Source organism: Mustela erminea, chromosome 8 (genome assembly GCF_009829155.1).
Source record: "Mustela erminea isolate mMusErm1 chromosome 8, mMusErm1.Pri, whole genome shotgun sequence".
NCBI lineage: Eukaryota > Metazoa > Chordata > Mammalia > Carnivora > Mustelidae > Mustela > Mustela erminea.
This window is the reverse complement of record NC_045621.1, coordinates 4,662,913-4,685,281: the sequence shown is the minus strand read 5'-3', so window position 1 is coordinate 4,685,281 and position 22,369 is coordinate 4,662,913. Positions and strand designations below refer to the sequence as shown.

The 22,369-nt window shown below is 36.6% G+C and overlaps 1 protein-coding gene and 1 long non-coding RNA gene across 5 annotated transcripts in view; one reads left to right on the top strand and one right to left on the bottom strand.

Moving 5' to 3' along the window:
• Window positions 1-22,369, top strand: part of TMEFF2 (transmembrane protein with EGF like and two follistatin like domains 2) — a 243,227-nt gene that overhangs the window by 66,043 nt on the left and 154,815 nt on the right. The gene's annotated exons all lie outside the window — the stretch shown is intronic.
• LOC116596973 lies at window positions 307-21,665 on the bottom strand. Of its 3 annotated transcripts, none has more exons than XR_004288398.1 (4): window positions 21,656-21,665; window positions 10,788-10,842; window positions 3,761-5,258; window positions 307-1,901 (listed from the first exon to the last, which is right to left on the bottom strand). It is a non-coding gene; the product is annotated as an uncharacterized LOC116596973 (long non-coding RNA). The 3 variants fall into 3 exon arrangements; XR_004288399.1 differs by having other exon boundaries at window positions 3,806-5,258; XR_004288400.1 differs by lacking the exons at window positions 10,788-10,842; window positions 21,656-21,665 and adding an exon at window positions 6,044-6,953.

The window sequence follows — 22,369 nt, the reverse complement described above, 5'->3', positions numbered from 1 at the left end:
ACTTGGCAGATGTATTCACAATGAGAACATTTCCATAGAAAAGAAATGGTAAATTATTCAGATTGTACTTTTCCCCCCATTGCCTAATTAATTAGCACAGCATATTAAGGACTTATTTTATGCATAAAGCAGTATCCAACTAGCCGTAATGAATGAAGATAAAAATGTTTCAGGAAGTGCTCTACAAATACCTTACCTTTTGTGTTTGCTTCTTTCTCAAATATCTGAATAATAGACTGAATTTTTCCTTTTCCACTTGGATTTTTGGTAGGTATGTCTATGTTTATTGGTATTTTCTAAAACAAAAAAATGTATTAAACTTTCTCTAAAATATTTTTTGTCTGAACTTAATTCACGGCATAGTGCAAGTATAAGGATATTCTTGGTGAATTTAACAATTAACCCTTTAGAACGATGTCTAAGTGAAACAGTCAATACAGTATAATACTGGTTATAATACAAGAACATTTATAATTCTATAACATTTATTTTTTTTAAAAATTACAAGGTATACTTTTTGAGTTGAAGTTGTGGTGAATGATTTTTCTTCTTATTGCGTAAGTGGACTTTCTTTATATAATACCTGAGTAACAGTTTTATCTGTTTTACTCATTCATCTCCTTTCTACTGCATATGTCTTAAGACCTGACTTCTACTTTAAGATAATATTCAGTTAGAACTAAGACAAAGAAGGTAATTTCTCAAACCCTAGAGACACACTAGTTTCTAAACAAGTTCCCTTCCAAACGAGAAAACTTAAAAAATATATTTCTGTAGTGTATAATTTCATAAGGTGATGTTTGGGACAATAAACAGGAATGGCTCTTTCACGGTATGCTTTCCTAATTAATTAGTGCCTCTTCTGTGAGAAGTTTGGTCATAACAGCTTTTGAGAGAATAGAAGATCCTACCAACTAGTGGGAAAGACTTAATCCTGGGTATATTATGGATTTTAAAAACCTGAAGGGTAACTACTATGCAAGAAACAAAATGGTGTTAGAGTGACTAATATCTAGTCTTCAGAAGGGATGTGCATGTTGTGCAGAGGGTGGGTTCGGGGGAATAAGAAGGCACCCATGACTTGTGATGACAAAATTTGAAATACTGGAAGAATATATTTGTGTTTCCTTTTAGTTTTACAATCAATATGAATTACTCTCCTGTCCTTACGTGTTTAAACTTCATTTGCCATATGTCAGCCAAGAAACCCATTTTCTACCTGCTTATTCATGTTTTCTGTCATCTGAAAAGTTTTATGTGTTCAGTCTAGTTCTCCGAGGTTGACTACATAAATTTGAAATACTTGCTGATCTTATCCATTCAGAAGATCATGGCATTTCAGAACTATGTAGGGGATCCAGATATTATTCTCAGGAGTCCTAATTTGACCCAGCGATGGTGGAAAGCATCCAACTCCACAGAAGGAAGAACACAGCATCTATCACTTCTGCCAGCTTTTGTCAGGTGACCCGCAGAGCCCCATTAGAATGTCTTCAATAGGGAAAGCTTCTCTGCATTCTCAGGTTAGTGACAGGGGATGCAGTTGATAACCGCTGAGATGGAGAGATGGATAAATCAGTGCAAATGAAGCCACAGAGAGAGAAGAGTATGAGTGCTCGCCCCTACGGTGCCCCACAAGCCCTCCGATCTGCAGACTAGACGTTCATTTTCATGATGATGGCGTTCGTGCATGTTTGTCTTAAAGTGGGGGGAGTCGGGTGATCCCACTCCGTGCCGCAGGGTCAGAGGCAGAGCCCAGCGGCCCCGTGGGCTCCGACGTCAGCGAGGAAAGAGTGAAAGGTGCACGAGAGGCGCCGCTGATCAGATGTTGGCAGGCAGGTGCCGCTGGAGTAACAATTTGCAGTAGTTTTACACTCCTGTCAGTGCCAGTCGGCAAACTCCTGGAGATGATGGAAGGAAAGAACAAAATGTCACAACAGAAAGGAGTGAGTCGAAAATTCAAACATTTTCTTACTTCTCATATTCCTCCTGAATCAAAATTAAATCAGTCTACAAATGAACCGACTCAGTGTTGAATAAAAGGCAGCTATCTGCACCGTTTTTTTCCCAAGCAGGAAAATCGATTAACATTCTTTTGACCATTAGCTTGTTCAAAACATCATCATGATTTGTAATAACTCAGAGAGCTAGTTTATAAACAAGAATATTGATTTTAGGAGAAGATTTAGTTGGGAACAGCAGTTGATAGAGATTTGGAAACCTTTCATTAAAGATTCCCTTGTAGTAATGTAGTAGAAAATCAGTGCCACAGGAGAAAGGTCAATTTGAAACTACCAGTTTCTAACAGCGTATATGTATGTCTCCTGGTTGTCGTCCTAGTAATGGTCATGTGGATTTACCGCATGTTCTCCTGTTACTGCAGACTACACTGGGACACCAATTCTGTGCGCACACAGTAGGTCCCGTTTCTAAACTCAAAGAGTTAATAAGTGTTGTTGACTTCCCTTGAGTCACTCCGTGTAAGTGTTTTGTAACCTGGAGAAATCACCTCGGTTTTTGACTCTAGAAAAAAAATGTAAATTTATTTATCAAAACAAGTAAGAGAAAATCAGATTAACTCATCCTGTCTGAAGTTCAGCATAGGACAACTAAATGTGAAATAAAGTCCTGCCAGATGTCACAGATGTTGCCTCAGTAAACACGAACGGACAGATCTCTACTTCAGAAGCGCTATGTGGCCACGGCCATTAGCACATCAAGAATGAGCTACGCAACTTGCCAAGGGATGAAAAGTCATTTTCTCCTTTAAAATAATTTTACTGTGAAGCTATAAGGTGCCTTATTCACTTTTCTTCCATTTGGTGCAAAGGAGAAGCTGTTTTGACATTCACATAGAAAAATAGTTAAATAGCTTTATCTACTGCATTGCTGCTCTAAAGCTCAGAGCTCGATCCGTGTGCCTTGTTATCACATAAACATCTTAAAATCAGATGCATTCCTTAAGTTCATTTCTGGATTCCAATTCCAATCTGATTCTTACACCCTTCACGTTACATTTTTGCCATTCTGTTACGTTTTCCTGTGTTTGTAAATAATTAAATCACATTCAGTAAGGCAAGCATCTAGCTCTATTTACTAATACCTGTTAGTATTCTTTTAAAATGTATATAAAATAAAGGATATTTTTATTTATATGTAGCGTTAAGATGCATATTCATTCCGTAAGGTTAATCTTCTGATCTCATTATTCTGCACTAAATTAGTCTTCGGACCAAGCAGATGCACACAGTCAGTTTCACAAACAGGCTCTCACTGCCCGTTGGTCGCGACCAGAAGTCACACAGTGAAGTACACGCGCTGTATTGAAAAGGACAGTAAAAACCACACGGTTCTTTGGCAGAACTAAGCCACTCCAAAAGGAGAAATGCCTGTCCCATTCTTAAGAAGATCCACGTAATTTACCATCTGAATTTTTTTTTCTGAAACCTTAAAATAAAACTCCCACTTTGGCAGAGTCTAAGTTCCTCTGACATCACTTTCAGCAGAGTGGAGGTTAGCTATTATATGCCAAAATATTTCTCTTGTATATATCCTGTTGGAATGAGTCCTGTTACTAAGTACTCTTTTTTAGTGCTGAGGGAATCAAATCCTGCTTTTGCTTTTCCACTGGAGAATAGAGGGGTTGGGATGGAGTCAGGCCAGATTTTATTATGGCTGCCGGATGACTATTTTTCAGGGAACACTGCTATTGCTACTTCACTATTTTTATCAAACCATTCCACATATTTTGCATATTTACCTGTTGAGTGTTTTTACAGTGTGTGTCATCATTATCACATCTTACCGTGGGCTCTCAGGATTCTTCTCCTGAACAAGCTTCTCTTCCTACATGTGTCCATACCCCTTCTAGCTACCGCTTTGTCTTTGAAATGCCAGAGTTTGGTTGTGTCACTTCCCCGAGCAAAGGATCCACAGCAGAGGGGGGAGGGCTCAGACCTTAGCGTCGCCGGGAGTCTTGCTGTTCACGCGTGGTCCTCCTCCAGCCGCCGTATCACCGCCGCCTGGGGTCTTGTTAGGAGGGCAGAGCGGAAGCCCCAGCAACTGGATGGGACATCGCACTTGTCCAGTTGTCCAGGTGATTTGTTTGCGTATCGGAGCTTGTGAGCTCTGGCTCCCTAGGCCACCTCAGTGACCTCCGGCCTCTCCAGCCACGTCTTCCCTGCCCTCTCCTCTCCTTCCACTTGGCTTCCACTGGCCCTCGTGGCTCTGGCATCTTCTCACGCCTCCAGCCCTCTGTGTACGACGTGGTCTCTTTGCCTGGAGTTCCCTTTCTTGACTTCTCTCCTTAGGAAATTACTACAGATGCTTTATGACTAGGACCTGATATCTTCCCCTTTCCCATCGGATTCAAATACAGTCTGATAAGTCGGATAAATCACAATTAATTGGCTTTCTTCACTTTGCTCCTATAGTACATTTGCATATTTCTTTTCCACATGTACTGTATTATATGGGAATGTGGCTCCCGTGTCTCCAATGCGGCTGTTTTTAGTTCCCTGGCACCTAGTAGACTTCAAATAACATGGTGAGCCCTCAGCAAATGATTGTTCAAGAAATTCATGAAAGGATGGCCACTATAAGGGTTCTCTACATCTTGCTCAAGACAAATAAAAAACAATGAATATTTATAGTGGAACAATGCAAACCATGGCCTTTGGTAGCCTTTAGAACAGGGCTGAAATGTACAGCCTCATGGCCAAGTTTAACCTTCAGCCACTGTGATTTATGTCAAGTTGGCTTCAGAAATACATATTTGCTGCAGATTTGATAATCTTTCTTAATAAATTCAATCTAAAATTGCAAGCAAACAGCGTCCATGTATTACACTCACTCTGCTACAAAGTAATTTTGAGAACGCTGATGTTGTTTGAATCACAAGTAATGTCAAGCTGCTGTAGCCACTCTCGCTACAAAGTTAAATCAAGAAGTGAGATCTCCCATTTTCACAGAAATTTGTAGCAGATATATTTTCAGAGCTCAAACTATAGTCCCACAGCACTTTTCAAGCCTCGAGGAGGGCAAGGGAAATTCGCATTTTTCAAAATGCATTTTACTTTGCAATTGAAGAGTTTCCACCTAACCTTCAACTGGAAGTCATTAATCTACAATTTAAAGACAAGCTAAAAGGCAAATATCAAGATGATCTAATAGAATTCTGTAAATTCCTTCCGAGAGATAAATATATTCAATTAAAACCGTGTGTTCATGCATTTATACCAGCATTCGGTATCACATACCTGGGTGAAAAAATATATTCAAAGAGTTAATATATGAAATCACATTACAAAAGAACATCTACAATTCATTTTGATGGTAGGGATCACTCAGTTTGGACCACAATTAAGCAATTCCTCCCAAACAATTATATTTTCTCAAGAGTAGATCTGTATTACACAAAACTGTACTCAATTTTTATTACATTTTGAATGTCATCAATAAAAAATTGTGGGAATTTGGTTTCTGTCTTGTCATATTAGTATCTATATAATGTTGTTGATTTTGCTTTGTAGTCCGTGGTTCTAAAGTATTTATTATCTGGCACCTTACAGAAAAAAAAAAAAATTGCTGACCTCTGCTCTAAAACCAAAGACCAGAGAGATACGACATTTAAAAATAGGTAACCTATTTAATAAGTCTGGGAGTAGCATGTAGACATTCTTGCCAATTTAGAAGTTATATTATCACATATTCCCTAAATAACTGTGGTAAAATATATAGCAACAAAAATGGTATTTTTTAAAGACATATTTGAATTATTTTCTGAGACTAGTCACCAGGAGAAAGAGTTATAAAAACTGTATGGGAAGCAGAAAAGGAAATAAACATAAAGGATTTCCATATCTGAACAACTCGGGTCTAGATCAGACTACCTTTATAAACATTTTAAATCTGCTGTATAAAGAAAACTGTCTTCAGAGAATTTATCTTTTTCAGGCATAAATTGTTATAATTTTTTAAAAGGAGAAAACAGCCTTCATATTTAGTTGTGCTGAATAAGCTCTCAGTTCCGGAAACAACTTACATAATTAAACTCAGCAAGTCTCTTTCACTGTTTACCGAGCGTCCCGTCATGTGGAGGCATTATGGGACACATGCTGAGGGCTCCTCGGAGCTGGCGAGAGGAAAGGTCTTCTCCTTCACCGCAGCCTGCGTATAGCCCTTAAACACAACACAGTTTTCTGTGTTGAAACGGATTCTCTTAGAGCTATCCTAGTGGAATAGTTCTGTCATTCCTGAAATCTTCACCACAAAGCGATGGCCCATTAGACACAGGATTCTCAGAGAACTTGCTCAACAAACTAGTAGTCACTCGAGGGGGTCACCTCAGGAGGCTCCAAGGCATCTGCTGGCACATTCTTCTATTATGAAGTGAGCTCCAGTCTAAAGTTCTGGGTACACACCCTCCATTTTGACTAGATCATTGTTGAGATTGAAAAGATTCTTAGTCTTTTGGATGTAAATCATAAAGACATAAAAGCAAATTATTCTCTAGTAGATTAGTTCAATGCTGTCAACTTTATGGAAGAACCTTCCACTTACTTATACACTTTTAACTCATTTTTTCTTTCCTGATATTGTATTTGGATCCCTAGCTTTCTTTTCAAAAAAATGCCAATCCCCTCCACTTCAAGTGTCTGTCGTTCTACTTAGTAGTTAACCTATTACCAATATTTTTCTTTTTCTTATGGCAACTATATGTAAGTATATACCAATTTGATGTTAGATATTTTAAAATCTGCTTATCATTGAGTTGATTATAGTTCTCAGAAACATATTCCACATCATCTATAGTTCATGAAAATATCTTTAAATGTAGCTTTCTATAATTGGAGAGAGTGCCACACTGATGTAAGATTTCTGAAACAAATAATCTTTGTGTCAGCTTCGATTATAGCTGTTCTCTGATAGCCCCCATCTATTGGTAATTATATTTTAAAGACTCATTTGTTATAAAAAATAGTTGGTTAAAATAATCACAAATATCAGAACTAAGAAAAAAAAATGACTTTTTTTTTTTAAGATCTTATTTATTTGACAGAGACACAGCTAGAGAGGGACCACAAGTTGGGGGGCGGGAGGGGGAAAAACTCCACTGAGCAGGGAGCCCTGTTGTGGGGCTCCATCCCAGGACCCTAGGATCCTGACCCAAGCCGAAAGCAACCACCTAACAACTGAGCCACCCAGGTGCCCCAAGAATGACTCTTCTTAACCACAAACCATCTATTGGGAATATATATAGTAGCACTTACTAAAATGGAGCTGTTAGTGATCAAAGTAAGAAAAAGAAATACTTATTTTTTCAATAAAATAACTACATATATAAAATGTTATTGTTCTGAATGTTTATTGAGCAATAAATGTTTGATCTCTTGCTTAAAAGTTTTACAGATTTTTATCAGCAATCGTAAATAGCGTGCTGCAGTGAAATTTAACATTTTTTATAATTCTGATCTTCATTTGAGAACTGATACCTTCGTTTCTTACTTCACAGTACTGGCCATAATGTTAACTTATATCAAAATATTTCTAAAAGATGAGTCTCCTACAGATGCGGGTCAGCTCTCAAGGAACACCTTCTTAGACATAGGTTGTTACTCTTTGAATAAAATAATGCAGCCCTTTTGTCAGTCTGTTCACAACATTCACATCAACAACAAAAATTACTAAATTGTTTCCTTTATGGTTATACCCAATAACTAATGATAGCAACTTATAATATTCTTTTCATAAAATATAGTAACTTCACTGTATATGCTTTGAATTGATTCATCTGTTTACTTTCATTTTGCTCACAGAATAACATTCAGACTTCTATCAGCAAGCTTGTGCTGTCCCTTATTAATCATAATTATTAAATTAAGCTTATATGTATCAATATCTTTTTAATTTTCATTTTATTTACTCCAAATGTATTTTCAAAATTCAAGATTAAGTACCACATGATAATGTAAAATTATCTTCTATAAAAATAGGTAACCGTATGTGAATTTTATTTTCACATAACTTGATATATCTCTTTTGGACTAAGAACTATATTCATGTTCTCCACAGTTTGAGCTGTTAGTTTGACATTTGATTTTGTGGTTTTTGCTTTTTAATGAAAAATATCCCCAAACTTAGCATCGATTAAGGGCTGTAATACACACACATACACACACACTTTCCTAATTCTTTATTGTTCTCAGGAAAAAGAGTAATTCTAAGAAGAAACCCTCTATCAGCTTTGGTTGTGCATGTTACTAAAGCATTGCGGATAACAGCCAAGCTGTGAAGTCCGATCTGAGTCCAGATGTCTCCTCTACTTCTTATCAGTGATGTCCACTTCTCCAAGCTTCAGTTGCTGTCAGTGTACAGGAGTAATAATAGTACCTCATTAAGAAGCTGTAGATAAACAATGAGATAAAGTATCTAGTGAAACCTAAGTACTCAGCGACTGTTAGCTACTCTTCACGTCACTTACTTTTGAGCAACTGCCCATATTAAAATCACTATTTCAGAACTTGTATTATGTTAATTTTATAAGTTCACTATATATTGAAAAATGTCTTTCATTTTATTCTACTATTCTTAGAGGTGTTAATTATGTTTACCACCATATGTATTCAAAACAATCTAAATAGCTTATTAGAATTAACTTAATGTTAAATGGTTAAATGCCATATTTGTTTTATATCATTTCTGTTAAGAGAAAAGAAATTTCTTAATGAAGAGATATCAAAAAAATGTTTTGTAACATTTTTTTCATAAAGTTTACTTTTCATAATCATAAGACTAGTATTAATTCATATAAATTAGTTTTCTTGTTTCTTGTTTCATGTTAGTATATGATATGTGATAACTAAGACATTAAAAATGTATTTAAAAAGTCATCTTTTCTATAGAACATTGTAATTTCTGAAAAATAGCAAGATGAGGACTTGTCTATTCAAACTACCCAATGATTAATCTTTTCATTATTAACAATACTAGTAGAAATAAGAATACAACTGAAATAATCTTTCTAACATTTGCTGTAGTTCTGATATTTTTTTCAACAGTACATGAACCTAAACATTTTGAAATCAACAAATACCTTTAACAGATGGTAACATTAATTTTAAGTACTTTTGTACAACTTTTAGCATTAGTGAAACCTAAACACATGAAATTCTGAAATATGTATCTACAGTTATTACCCAAGAGAAGCCATTTGTAAATGGAATAATAGACAAAACATCTTTTTAAAAAAATGATTCAGCTGTGTTAGATAGAAAAGGAGTAAGTTCTCAAACAAAAAGAAGAAGAAAAGAAAGGACTAATTTCTCAATGAATGAGAAATTAATACAAAATGATGTATAAGAATTGCAACAAATCTTAAAATTTTTTGTTTGTGATAAATTAGCATGGAGTAAATACTTAATAGATGCTATATGTCCTGGAATAGGTAGAAGAGCTCGGCAAGTGTTTAGCCTTGAAAGGAAGGAGAGATTTATTGTTTCGACAGAAAAGAAAATATAAGCATAGATAGATTTTGGGGACACCTGTGTGGCTCAGTTGGTTAAGCAGCTGAATCTTGATTTCAGCCCAGGTCATGATCTCGGAGTCTAGAACGAACCCCACGTCAGGCTCCATACTCATCGGGGAGTCTACTTAAGATTCTCTCTCCTCCCTCTCCCTGCGTGCGTTCTCTCTCTCTCTCTCTCAAGTAAATCATTAAGTCTGCAAATAAAAAGGTATAGTTAGAGTGTGTAAACCTGGCGATTCACAGACCTGTATCCCTGGGGATAAAAATATATGTTTATAAAAAATAAAAAAAATTAAAAAAAAAAGGTATAGTTAGATTTTTATTCTAAAGATGAAAGACACGGGTTAAAACAACCACCAATGTCTCTTTCCACCTCTAGGTACCAGTCCTTTTTCTCTCCTTGTTCAATAGTGTTGATACTCTCTAACTCAGTTACTTCCCTCCCTAGTCACGTTCAACCTACTTCAACTTGGCTTTCTACCGTGTCGTGCCACATAAACAGCTCTCTGTAGAGTTACCCGTGATGTGCGGGTTATGAACTACAGAGCACATCTTTCAGTCTCAGTTTGAGGGCTTACAAGGAGGTGACTCCACCGACCTCTTAGTCTTTGAAAACCCTCTGTTCCTTCAGTTTCATGGGTTTCCAGGCCAACTTTCCTTTTACAGCTCCAGGAGCAACTTCTCTGCCTCTTTGGCTGGCTCATCCTCATCATCCAGACATTAAATATTAAAGATCTTCAGTGGAAGACTGGCGATTCTCTACTGTTCTTTCCTCTCTTTTTTTGGTTTCACTTCCATGTCTTATTCTAAAATTTCCCCCTAAGCCGTATCATCTATACCGATGACTTTGTGATCTATATGCTAATGGCTTTTTATTTATGTCTCTAGTACAAAATTCTTTGAGTTTCGGACTTGGAAACATAATTGCCCACACAACATGGTCATTAGATATATCTCAAAATTTCTCTTTTTAAGAAGGTCTTATTTATTTATTTGAAAGAGGGAAGGAGCACAAGCAGGGGAAGTGGCAGATGGAGCCCTCCTAACTGAGCAGGGAGCCCGATGTGGGTCTCTGTCCTAGGACCCTGGGATCCTGACCTAAGCCAAAGGCAAACACTTAACGACGGAGCCACCCAAGTGTCCTCCCCCACCAAATTGCATTAAAAACACCAGCAACTTAAAAATCCAAATCCAAATTTACCTCCTCCACACATACATGCAAACCTATGACACAGATCAAAGTTAATTTTCGAGAATTTACCATTTCAATGCAAATCTGTAAGCCAAGAACCTCATAGTCATTATGACCTCTGTCCCTCCCTCCTCCCTCGTCACCATGTACACTGTAACACTGTGGAGACTGGACCTGGCACTCGAAGTCTCTCTTGCAGCTGTCTACCCCTTCCCCTCTTCGTCATCCGTAATAGAGATAATAAGGAGAGTGTTCATTAAGTCCAAAGGCATCTTCAATAATTACCACTTATTATTGGCTAACAATTTAACATGTCCTGTTCAAATAGAAGTGGTTAGAATTAAATGCAATGAGGATCGATGCACTAGAGAGGAAAAAAATACCTTGAGGAGATGGAAAGATTGGTAAGAAGGGCAACCAGCAACACATCAACGTAGCAGAGAGGGATTTGCAGGATTAGCCTGCAGGAGAGTACGTATGAACCAACTCTATGGTTCTATTGATTTTTTAAAAGTGCACTCTAGGATCCATAAATAAAAATATAGTTCAGGGACTCATACTAATTATTTATTGCACATAGCTTCCATTGATGCATTTATGCATAAATGTAAACTGTGTAACATAAAATTGTCTATTTTAGCCATTGTTAGGTGTACAATCAGTGGCATTAATTACATTCACAAAATTGTGCAGTCATCACCATTTTCTATTTCAAAAACATTCCGATCACCCTAAACAGAAACTATCAATTAACAATAACTCCCCACTAAAAAACTCTAATCTGCTTTGTGCTCTCTGAACTTGCCTACATAGTCTAGATTTTTCTCATAAGTGGAATCATGTAATATTTGCCCGTTTGTGTCTGGCTTATTTCACTTGTCATAGTGTTATCAAAGGTTCATCCATCTTGTAACATATATCACAGCTTCATTGCTCTAGTATAGCTGAATCCTATTCTATCTGTACATGGATGATACATTGTGTTTATTCATTTGATGAACAATTAGATTGTTTACACCTTTTGACCTTTGAGGCTAATGTGTGATGAACATGGTGTACAAGTGTCTGTTTGAGTCCCTATTTTCAATTATTTCAAGTGTATACTTTGATATACACTTTGGAGTAAAAGTACTGAGGTGTGTGATAATTAGGTTTAACCTTCCAAGGAATTGTCAAATTATTTCACACAGCAGCTGCACCATTTGCACATTTGCACCCGTAGTGTACAATAGCCTTCTCCCTGATGTTTTTTCAAAAATAGTAGTAGTTTAATGCTTAACAATTTAGGATTGTTATAGAGAATTTGTTGTAATGGATTAACAAAGATTATTAAAGGATTTAAAAATGAAAGTTATAAGGCATAGAACAATGACCTGGGAATTGTTTTTGTCTAGAGAGGGCTATGGAATTGTCTAACATCCATTTTTATTGCAAGAAGATTTATGTTTAAATAAAATCTTGTCCATCTTACAAGTATATTATGCAAACAACCTTTATGAATATAGTATGCAATTCAAATTGTTGTTAGGGTCACCAAAAGTTGTTTTGATTTAACCACTTATTTTATTTGTCATATCCAAGCTCTGTTTCACCAGAAGTACCCATTTTGAGCTTGCTGGCCAGATTAGAGACCTGTTTGTGAAATGAGCAGTTAATAACCAGCTGGAAAATTAATTTAAATGTTGACCTGCTTGAATTAACTAAGATAATAGGTCACTTTTATTAGAGAACTGACTATTTTCATTTTCTCAATCCCAGAACAACAACAAAGTGAACTTATTTTATAACACATTGTCATTATAACATTATTAAACAGAAATTATCTGTTTTGATTTTTTTCTAAAAAAGAGGTCCCATGGTTTCTTTGGTAGAGACCCGAGAGATATTGACCAGGCAAACAGAAGATGAACAAGATGATCTATTGTTTTCACTTGTTACTTTGTGATTCCTACACTGTCCAACACCACTTATACAATGAGACTGTTCTCCTTGAGACACAGAAGTGTTTACTGCAGCATATGCACTCACAAAGACGTATGTGGAGAAGTCACTTGAATTATTTTATTTGGGAAATTAACAGAGATCTCAGTATCTTATAAATATAGAATAAATATATTTTGAATGCATGCACATTTTCCAGGTCCTCAAAACTTTGACCCCTGTTTTGATAGACTGTTTTATCAGCACATATTATCATATCCTTTGGGCAGTTCTGCTTTAGAAAAGCTATGTTTTTCCTAATTAAGGATCTTAATTATCTACAAATGATTGTAGCTAGCATGAGTATTTGTGCTGATACTCATGGTAAGATTTAGAGTATTGTTTAAGTCAATTTAAGAAAAAGGGGCGCCTGGGTGGCTCAGTGGGTTAAAGCCTCTGCCTTCGGCTCAGGTCATGATCCCAGGGTCCTGGGATCGAGCCCCACATTGGGCTCTCTGCTCCTTGGGGAGCCTGCTTCCTCCTCTCTCTCTCTCTGCCTACTTGTGATCTCTGTCAAATAAATAAAATCTTTTAAAAAAAAAAAAAGAATCTTTTAAAAAAATCTCTAGTAAGAGATCAGATTATTTTCCACATACTGTAATTGAAATGAAAATTTTTTTCTGAAGATTTTTCTCTTTTACTTTTGTACAGATCAATTAAGATACCAAGTTTCTTTATTTCATGTAATGCTGAACTACTCAGAATCTATGGCTCCATTGATCTGTATAAGATTTAATAGCCCCTTGATCCTAAGTACATTTAATCTTAATAATATTTATACTTAACATAGGTAATGTCATTTCTTTATTCAGAAATTTTTGGTAGCTCCCTAATCAATAGATGACAAAGTCCAAACAACTTAGCTTTTTTTTCTGCCAGAATATTTAGACTTCATTTTAGCATTCCTTCCAGGCTTATATTTCACTATCCTTAAAAAATATTCACTATATAGAACAAAACATGTTATTTACTCCAGTTCTCACCCAAGTATTTCTCATGTAACTCTCACCCTCTGGAAATGCTGAACTCCTTGACTTCCTCCATAGAAGTCCAGTCCTTTCCAAACCCAACATCAAGATCAAATGCCATCATCTCTGTTTTACTTCCCTTGGTTCCATAATTGGAAAACATTTTCTATCTCCCTGGTACTGTAAGACTTTTAATCACTATTGACATACTCCTTATGTTTCGTCTAAAATAGTGGTTGGGTGTTGTGTGTTTTGTTTCTTCTTCTGTTTGTGAGCTCCATAGGGTCTGAGGCCATGTACTCTTCATCTTGGGAAATCTCCCAAAGCACGAAAAAAGTGTCAAGCAGACAGGAAGTACTTAGAGTTTGTTATTTTGGACGAATGGATTTCACATTTCAAGCATAGATTCTTTTTCAAAAGTCATTTTCAAAAGGGTATAATTTATTCTTCATTCAATAAGATAATTAACAAATTCATAAATCATGGACCTCTTTTGAAAATGATACAAGCTGAGCACTGACAATGTTTCAGGAAAGGAAGACACATGAAATGGTGGCTTTCTTACAATAACTGTTTGGTTTTATTGTCATTATCTTTTTATTGTATAAATAATAAAAAACAAAAAAATCCACAAAAATAAAATAATTTTTACCTGCATTACCAATACCAAGATACATTTTAAAACCCCAAAGAGGAACATAGTTTATATATATTTTCCATAGTTTATGTTTTCCTGATAATGGTTTGTTGTGACCTTATTTCTGTATCGATAAATATGCTTCTCAAACATCGTGTTTAAAGAAGGTCTAACGTTGCTTTATTGTTTAAATAACTCCTGTTTTTAGAAATGTCAGATCCTGGTTTTTCACGGTATCCCAATCACTTTGGCCTTCATCCATGGGATTTAATCTTTATGCTCATCTTTGTTACTTGGGATAAATGCCTACAAATAGAATTATCCTACTCAGGATACACATATAGTGTTAAAGCTACTCGTACACATTAATAACTTGCTCTTCAAGCTTTTTTTTTTTTTTTTTTTGCCTTGTTTGCCAGTTTCTACTGCACCAAGAGTATTTTAGAGGGCCCCATAGTGACTTCCTTAAACTTCCTTCTGACTCAAACTGCATTTTCTAAAGTATTTCTCAAAATTGGGACATATTATAATTCTTATCTGCTTAGAAAACATTAGCTGAAGTCCTTCCTGAAGAAAAGGCAATGGAATTAAAGATGTGATAAGGAAGGTTCTCTTTTATATTTTCCACAGATCTGAAAGTAACAAGCTTTGTAGTTACGTCACGACACAGTCCTGGCAGGTAGTGAGTGGTGACTCAGTATTGCAAGTTCAGACGTGCCAGTGGAATTAGAGAAGCGTGCCATTGTGTTTAGGATTCAGTATTCCAGTTCTGGAGTTACACTGCCCAGGAAAACCGCTACCTACCACTTACATTGTGGGATGTCGGACCACACACTTTATAACTCTTCGCTCCCGTTTCTGTATTTACAAAATAGACATAACAAGGGCGTCTTCTTTGAAGGGAACTGTGGAAGCTGGTGGGGTTACGGCAGAAGGTGTGTTGTCCAGCGCCAGCACCCGGAAGATCTCTACAAAAGAGTAGCTGTTGTTATTTTTACCTACAGGATTTGGGAAATAGCTGCCTAAAGTACAGGCTCAGGGCTTGGTAGATATGTCCAATAAATGATTATATTTATCATACTTATTGTAAAATGGATTATATTACCTAAGGGAGAAAGGGACATGTAAAAACAGTATTAAACTTAAGGTTCACTTCCATAACGCTTCATGAAATACATACATAATCAACTTCTATCTCACGAATGTTGAAATAATTTCGTAAAAAAAAAATTGTGTCATTTTGGAATAGGTCAAATGAAGAGTGTGTTGCTCGACATTACAACATCAATTAGACTTCTTATGAATATTTAAAGCATTCTGGTAATAATTCATGTGGTAAAATCCAAAAACAGCCTTTTCAATAAATGAAAAGTTTGCAGGTCAAATCTTTTCATGATATTCATACATATTTTCTTGTCTTAAGTTAACAGGAGGTAACAGTCAGGGTTACAATTTCACCTACAACTAACTTAAAGAAGGAAGACAGGTAAAAAGAAAAGAACTGCCTTTCATAACACAAATATAGAATTAAACTGTCAAGACTTGAAATGTTCAATAAACTACATGTAGAATAAGATTTTTAAAATTCAAATAATTTTCTTTGAATGTGATAGGAAATGAATGTATTGGCCAGAAAACTGTGACAATTAATTGCAGAATGGCTGAATTTTAATGAAAGGCTCTAAGAAAAAAAAAAATGATAAAATGAATGTGCTCTTTGCTTTTAAATCATTTACAGTTGAATAATTTATGTTATCTTTAATTCATCCAGTTAAATCATCCAAGATGAATACAATATGAATAGAAGAGGTTTAAAATTGTCAGATTTTTGCATTAAAATGTTTGCCAATAACCACTTTGTGTTTTTTAATGCTATTTTAATGGTTTTATATATTGCAGTATGAATTGGAAGACTAAGCTAAAGTACACAATATAATGAGTTTGCAGGGTTAGAAATATCTGACCTGTATTTTCAGACTTTAAAATAAAATCTCGTATAAGTAAGTTTATGTTCTCTCAAAGAAAACTAACATAACTGGAAATTATTCCGATAATCTTCCCCGAATTTGACACACCTTATTCTCCCAGTTTCTGTGTCGAAGGGCATTCTCCACCTGTTCATACCAAAAATTTTAGCCCCGAACGCTTACCTTCTTTTTTCTCTCAAAATCCGCATCTTATCTATCAGGAAATCCTGTTAGAAGCTACATTGATCACAGACTTATACCCCTGAAACAAATAATGCATTATATGTTAATAACAAATAAATAAATAAATAAATATCTCAGGTACAAAAAAAATAAATAAAAGGGGGAGTATCATTGTTAAAAAAAAAAAAAAACAAAAACAGAAGCTCCATAGAAAACATATACGATATTCTCCCCAGTGCCTACAGCTACCGCCCCTACCTCAGCCACCACACTCTGCCTCAGTCTCGTGGACGGCTGCTTTCCTATAGCCTCTTTCCGAGCAGTCAGAGCAAAAAATAACTTTTATAAATAGATTTATAAATGTATAAATAAAACTGTGTAAATAAATGCTACACAAAACTTCCAGTGGCTTTCCATCTCATTCAGACAGAAATCAAGTCATGTAATGAACTTCACAACAATATGATTGTCTAACCCCTGCTATCTCTCTGATTTTGTCTCCTCCTACTCTTTTTCTTTCTTCCTCAGCTCTTCAAACATGCCAAGTATGCGCCCATCTCAGAGTTACAACAGCTCTGCATAAAACAAAGGCATACAATTTCATTTTCATTCTCCTTCTACCAGTGACCTCGCCATTGATTGGATTTTCACCCAGAAAACCCTGGAATCCAACTCTAAATGCTAGCAGACAGACTGCCTCACTCAAGATACAATAATCTGTGATCTATATAGTGCTCTAGCAGGTGTTTTATTTGCAGAATTTAAGGCAGGGCTACCTTCTTAAATGCTTCTATTAAGAATTAGATACTGAGTCACAATTAGGGTTTTGTTAATATATAATTGGCAAAAGAACCAGACAGGATACAAAAGTCAGATCTGACCCCTCATGAAACTAAGATTCCTACAGTTCTGAAATGGAAACTGTAAAGTTTTTCCGGCGAGATAAACACAACACCAGGCGAAGTGGGTGCAAGGCAAGATTTATTAAACTCTCTGGCGAAGTTTCAGGGCTCAGGAGAAGGGGAGTCCGGAAAGTTGCCCCAGGAGGAGGTGGGCACCCTCTGGCCAGGTTCCGCGACTCTGGAAAGCAGAGTGGCGGAAGTCGCGCCCAAGGCAGGGAAGAGGGGCTTTTAAGGGGTCTCGAGGGGAGCTCAGGGGTCTTTGGCAAGTTTCCCTTATTCAGATATCTCGCCTGCTCATTGGGGTCCCATTGGTCCACAGAGCCCGGGGCGGGGGTCTCAGTTTCCTGCTTGGGCCTTTGTTCTGCTGTCCGAGCTCCGGTCTTGTGGCGGGAACTTTCGTCATCTTAAGTAGCCCTTTCTGCCAGCCCAACAGAAACAAAACAAAGACCAATTGTTCTAAGGACAAACCCATATAAGGACACATGTGTGAAGGTGAACCCAAAACCGAAAGATCCACATATTAGCCAAGATCCAAGCGCATGTATGACAGCAAATGAGAGGAAATCTAATAATCATGTCATTGATAAAGGTACTCACTGGTCAGTGGAGGCTAGTAAATGGGCATAAGGAAAGGAAATACAGGCAGCAACTGTGCCCAGCTTGGTGTACTCTTGTTCAGTAAAAGGATACCCCTTGGAGTCAGGAATAATCATGAGAAAACAGAATTTTAGGAAAAAATAATATCCAGGAAGACCTATTCAATGAGAAATTGAGTTATAGGGCCATAAGCATGTTTTACAGAATAATAAAACTCAGTTTCTGAGTTTCTGGGCATCCAGCTCTAATTCTAAATTAAGAGGATATCACTATTCCCATTACTTAGGTCCCGAAGTGATCCATCCTAGGATTTTGGGAAAAACTCAAGGAGACCCAGCTTCAATATTTCACACCACAGAATGCTCAGAGAGAAAAAAAAATAAATGATCTTCATTCTAGGAATACACTGAAGTTTGCAATTTCCCATAGGATAGTTAGAAAAATCTTACCGGAAAGAGACATTAAAACAAAACTTAAAGATGTGAGGGAGAATGAGCCACGGAGATATCTGAGGGGCAAAGCATTCTAGGTCCTGTTTGAAGAACTACAAGACTAGTGTAGCTGGGGCAGAGTGAAGGAGAAAAACCGGGAAAATGAGGTTGGGTCCAGGGCACATTCTGGGAGCCTTCTGTGTCACCACTGTGTGTGCTCTGCCCTCTATCCTGAGCGAGATAGAATGCTACTACGTGGCTTTCAACAGAAGAATACATGACCTATGTAGTGACAGTAGGCTCGAAGCAGGACTTTCATTCTTGGACTAACCATTGCAAAATGACCAAAAGCTAAGTGAAGCGAATGACTCATCTTACTTGTTCTTACTTTTTAGGTGATAATAGTGTCTTACTACATAAGCTTCCATAATTTGTGTTTGTTTTATACACATGTCCCTGTCATGATATTATTACTTAACGTTTCAGTTCCTTCTAATTTTTTATATTAGTTGCCCTAAAGCTAAGTTAAATCACATTTATTGAGTCTTTGTATGTACCACATACCCTGCCATATGATTTACGTGAAGAATCTCATTTATTCCTCCAACAACTTGGAGTAATAGTTATCTCCATTATGTTGATAAGGAAGAGAACTTTCCACAGCATGTGCTTTGTCTAACATCGGCATAATACTTGTTTTTGTGGATCTGAGCTCTTTCTTTAGATGGACTAATATTTAGTGAGGAGAAAGCGCCATCTACCACGTTTAATAGAGTTCCAATCAAGAAGATAGAGTCTGCATCCTCAGAAGCTGGTACAGCCTGAGGAACTACCTGGGATGCAGTATAGTCTAGTGATTCAGCACTTGTGCACTTGAGTCAGAACCCAGGGGCTCCTAACCCAGCTTGTCCATTTACCAACTACATGATCTCCCTTCCCTTTGGATTCTTCTGTGAAATAATATTACCTAAACTAGGACTCAAGCCTAAAATTCTTTATGCTAAGTTATAATTGACATACAATATTATGTTAGTTTCAGGTGTACATGATTGTGCTTCCATATTTTTATACATCATGAAATTGTCCTCAACAAAATATTAGTAAAACAAATTCAAATTCAACTTAATACAATAAAATGATCATACACCAAAATAAAAAATAAAAATAATAAAAAATAAGTTTAAAAATTAAAAATAAAACAAATAAAATGAAATTAATTAATTAATTAATTAATTAAAGGATCATATACCATGATCAAGTGGGATTCATTCCAGAAATGCAAAGATGGTCTAACATCTGCAATTCAGTCATCGTGATCTAACACATTAACAAAATGAAGGGTAAGGATCATATGATCATCTCACTAGATGCAGAAAAATCATTTAACAAAATTTAATATCTATTTATGATTAAAACTCTCAACAAAATGTATATGAAGGGAAGATACCACAGCATAATAAGGACCACATATGAGAAACACGTAGCTAACTTCGTATTCGACAGTGAAAACCTGAAAGCTTTTCTCTAGGATCAGGAATAAGACAAAGTTGCCCTGTCTTGCCGCTTTTATTCAACCCAGTATTGGAAGTTCTAGCCAGAGCAACTAATAAGAAAAATAAGTAAATAAAAGGCACTCACACTGGAAAGGAAGAAGAAAAGCTGTCACTATTTGTACATGACATGATACTATATATAGAAACCCTATGATCTCTACCAAAACGATTAAAATAAGTGAATTCCAGAAAGTTGTAGGATATAAAATTAATATACAAAGGTCTGTTGTATTTCTATAAACTAGTAAGAAGCTATCAGAAAGAGAAATTAAGAAAAAGATCCTATTCACAATCACATCAAAAAGAATAAAATACAAAGAAATGATCTTAACCAAGGAGGTGAAAGACCTGTATTCTGAAAACTGTGAGACACTGACAAAAGAAATTGAGATGAAAAGATACACTGCGCTCATGGGTTGGAAGAATTAACATAGTTAAAATTTTCATACTACCGAAAGGAATTTACTGATTTAATGCAATCTCTATCAAGCCTATAAGATTTTGAGTTCAATTTTAAAAGAAAGCATACAAAATTAGTTATAAAAGTGAATATTTATTGGGGCACCTGGGTGGCTCAGGTGGTTAAGCCTCCAACTCTTTCTTGATTTTGGCTTAGGTCATGATTTCACAGTCTTGAGACTGAACTCTGCATGGGGCTCTGCACTCAGCAGGGAATCTGCTTGAGATTCTCTCTCTCCCTCTCCCCTGCCTACCGCACCCCCCAGCTCTCTCTCTCTCAAACAAATAAATCTTTAAAAAAATATTTTTTTTTTTTGCTATTTAAAACATTTACTAACTTTGACAATAAAAATGTGAATAAATGTGAGCAGAAACTTAATCCATTATCAGGATAATATTTCCTCTGTGAACATCTATCAGAAACTTTTGTCCATGATCTAGAGTGGTATATACATTTATAATACACTTGGATATGAGCAATGCTTATAAAAACATTTTGAAAAACTAAAAGGCGTCTACATTTTTTCCATTAATTAACCTAGTTTTATTCAGATTTGTGAAACCAGAATATACTGTTACTCCAAAGGTGTAAAAAAAGTGACTCACTGTTAACCACGTGGTTTATGAAGGCATCGGCATGGAAACGAGACCCCGGCTGCTTATCCAAGCTTGACTTGTACTTGCTGATGTGATTTTGAGCAATTCATTAAATGTTTTGTGACACAGACTCCTTAGATGTGAAAGAAGGCCATGGGATGAGACCTAACCAAGTTGGGGAAAATAACTCTTGAAATGAACATACATGTCTATGTGCTTTTAGTGCCTGAATCTGTTGGGTAGCAGCAGAGTCTGAGGCATATGATGCAATTCCGCATGCCAAACCAAGAAAATTGAGTAGAAAACCCTTTTCTTTTAAACAGCCTTTGAAGCTGCCAGTAATTAATTTGACATAGTTGTTAAAAAACTGAAGCCAATCTCTCTAAGTTGTGGGGATCTGTATATGAGCCATCTGGAACCATCAGAGAATCGGGACAATTCAAGTTATGCTTACATAATTGTGAATAAGGAAAGTAGTTTTGGTCCTAGTTCAAGGGTTTAGGAAAACTGAACATTACCAATCCAAGTGAAACACAATAGCAACAAGAGATGTACACACAAGCATACTTGGTTTGAGGGACGCCCGGGTGGCACAGTTGGTTGAGGTTGGACTTTCGGTTTCTTCTCAGGTGGTGATCTCGGGGCCATGAGGTTGAGCCCCACGTTGGGTTCCATGCGCAGAACCGAGTCTCCTGAGAGTCTCTCTCCCTCTCCTACCCCTCCTGCTCATGCTCCCTCCCTCTCCCACTAAAATAAATAAATGAACCTTAAAAAAATATTATTATTTGCTAAGAAATAAATCCATACAGAAACAAAATAAAATAAAAAATAAAAATACTTGATTTGATTAAAAACCTGGACCTGAAAGCTGTCAGAGTTCCCAATGCCCCAAGCTTGCCAAAGAATAAGTTCATGGACCTCCCTTCGAGGAGGAAACCCTAGCTCACTATCGCTCAGATACTGAACATACCACAGGCTTGTTGACGGCAGCAGAACGCAGTTTCGACATGAACATGGCTCGCACTCTCAGTTCTTACTTCTAGAGAGAAGAATACCCCGTTTGTTCTCCAGATGGAAGTAGAGTCAGCTGGAATAGACGGAGGAAGGGGAGAGGAAAGGACGGAGGTCGTCCCGGGGGCTCCTCCACTCCCAGTGTCTGCCCTGGGACTGCTACTGGCTGTGTTTTGAGAATAGTAACCAAGTGCTAATGTAGTCTTGGAAAGTTGACATTCTTGGGAATTTCAAAAATACAAGACCTCTGGTTTTAAAAACAATTCTAAACACAATTTCATGTCTGGTTTCTATTACTGAAATACTCTGAAATATTCATGTCAATTCCTTTTGAATAACTAAACGGACTAGTATTTTATCAGTTTT